This window comes from Penaeus japonicus, unplaced genomic scaffold (genome assembly GCF_977035675.1).
Source record: "Penaeus japonicus unplaced genomic scaffold, GWHDUDI00000001_assembly GWHDUDI00000029, whole genome shotgun sequence".
Taxonomy (NCBI): domain Eukaryota; kingdom Metazoa; phylum Arthropoda; class Malacostraca; order Decapoda; family Penaeidae; genus Penaeus; species Penaeus japonicus.
In genome coordinates, this window is record NW_028234431.1 from 29,409,638 (window position 1) to 29,412,137 (window position 2,500).

The window sequence follows — 2,500 nt, forward strand, 5'->3', positions numbered from 1 at the left end:
AATTTCCCACGTCATTCTTGCTTTTCTCTCTTCTTTGTTTATTTTAGAATTTGTGCTTTTCTCTCTCTCTCTCTTTTCCTCTCTGTTCCTCCCTCCTTTCTCTCTCTCTCTCTCTCTCTCTCTCTCTCCTTTCTTCCCCCCTCTCCTTCATTTCTTTCCGTTTCCCTTCACTCACTTTTCTTTCTCTCCTTCCGTCTATGGACTCTTTTCACGCCTTCAAATCTGCAATTTCCTTTTCTGCTTTTTCTATTTGTTTAAACTTTCTCTCTTTTTGTTTGGTGTGATTTCCTTTTGTCGTAGTTTCTTTTCCCACATACGTTCATTTTTCCAATCTTTATTTCCATTTTTCTCCCTTAAACTACTTTTTTAAAAATTATTTTCATTATTTTTTTCATTATTTCCATTTTTCTCCCTTAAACTACTTTTTTTCATTATTTTCATTATTTTTTTCATTATTTTCATTATTTTTTTCATTATTTATTTCCATTTTTCTCCCTTAAACTACTTTTTTTCATTATTTTCATTATTTTTTTCATTATTTTCATTATTTTTTTCATTATTTATTTCCATTTTTCTCCCTTAAACTACTTTCTTTTTTTTTCATTATTTTCCTTTATGATTTTCTTTTATTTTTTTTTTCTCTTATATTCCTATTGGGATTTTTTATTTCCCTTTTTTTCTGAAATTTCCACATACAAGCATTTAATCATTTCACTTATTCTTATTTATTCATTTCTTTTATTCTTATTTATTCATTTCTCTTATTCTCATTTATTCATTTCTCTTATTCTTATTTATTCATTTCTCTTATTCTTATTTATTCATTTCTCTTATTCTTATTTATTCATTTCTCTTATTATTTATTCATTTCTCTTATTCTTATTTATTCATTTCTCTTATTCTTGTTTATTCATTTCTCTTATTCTGATTTATTCATTTCTCTTATTCTGATTTATTCATTTCTCTTATTCTGATTTATTCATTTCTCTTATTCTGATTTATTCATTTCTCTTATTCTGATTTATTCATTTCTCTTATTCTTATTTATTCATTTCTCTTATTCTCATTTATTCATTTCTCTTATTCTTATTTATTCATTTCTCTTATTCTTATTTATTCATTTCTCTTATTATTTATTCATTTCTCTTATTCTTATTTATTCATTTCTCTTATTCTTGTTTATTCATTTCTCTTATTCTGATTTATTCATTTCTCTTATTCTGATTTATTCATTTCTCTTATTCTTATTTATTCATTTCTCTTATTCTTATTTATTCATTTCTCTTATTCTTGTTTATTCATTTCTCTTATTCTTATTTATTCATTTCTCTTATTCTTATTTATTCATTTCTCTTATTCTTATTTATTCATTTCTCTTATTCTTATTTCTTTATTTCTCTTTATTATCATTAATTACTTGATTAATTATCTTCATCTTTTACTTGTACTTTCTTCTTTCCTTTTTTTTTGTCTTTTTTATTCTTCCTCTTCCTTTTCCTTCTCCAAATATTTTTCTTCTTCTCTACCTCCATCTTCTCCATCATCACATTCTTCTTGTCCTCATCATCATAATCATGCTTCATCATCTTTCTCTTCTCCTTTTCTCTGTTTTTTTTTTTTTTTTTTTTCAAGCTTCACCCTTTTCTATCCATCATCGCATTTTCTCCCTCTTCCTACATTTCAGGTAATTCAGTTCTATCCTTCTATTTCCTCCCTCCATAGAGAGAGGGAAGGAGAGGGAGAGGGAGAGGGAGAGGGAGATGGGGGAGGGAGGGGGGCAGGGTAGGGCAGGGGAAGGGGAGGGGGAGGGGGATTGGAAGATTTTAGAAATGCGCATTATTATTATTTTATTTGATTGTTATTTTTGTTTTTGTTTTGTTTGCTTGTGTGTGTGGGGGGGGGGAGGGGGGTATGCGTGCGTGCATGCGCATGTTTCTTTTTCTTTCATTTTCAGAGAGAGAAAGAGAGACCGAGAGAAATAGAAAAATAGAGAGAAAGAGAGGTGGGGAGGGAGGGAGAGAGAGAAAGAGAGAGAGAGAGAGAGAGAGAGAGAGAGAGAAAGAGAAAGAGAGAGAGAGAGGAGAGCGAGAAAGAGAGAGAGAGAGAAGAGCGAGAGGAGAGAGAGAGAGAGAGAGAGAGAGAGAGAGAGAGAGAGAGAGAGAGAGAGAGAGAGAGAGAGAGAGAGAGAGAGAAGAGAGAGGAGAGCGAGAGAGAAAGAGAAAGAGAGAGAGAAGAGAGAGAGAGAGAGAGAGAGAGAGAGAGAGAGAGAGAGGAGAGCGAGAGAGAAAGAGAAAGAGAGAAGAGAGAGAAAGTGCATGCGCATTACACACAAAAATACACATTCACTTAACATTCCCTCGAATTTGAACTGATCTCGTCAGCTGCAAATACTTTTACAAAACACGCATCACGTCCCTATATCTGACGCCAGAAAAATGTAAGTCACACATACATAATTCAGAGAGAGAGAGACAAACTGCTGAACTTTGTAACGCTCATA

General features: G+C 31.8%; 1 protein-coding gene across 5 annotated transcripts in view; it reads right to left on the bottom strand.

Annotated features, from left to right (window-relative positions):
- Nost (Nostrin) overlaps positions 1 to 2,500 on the bottom strand; it is a 168,077-nt gene that overhangs the window by 118,773 nt on the left and 46,804 nt on the right. The gene's annotated exons all lie outside the window — the stretch shown is intronic.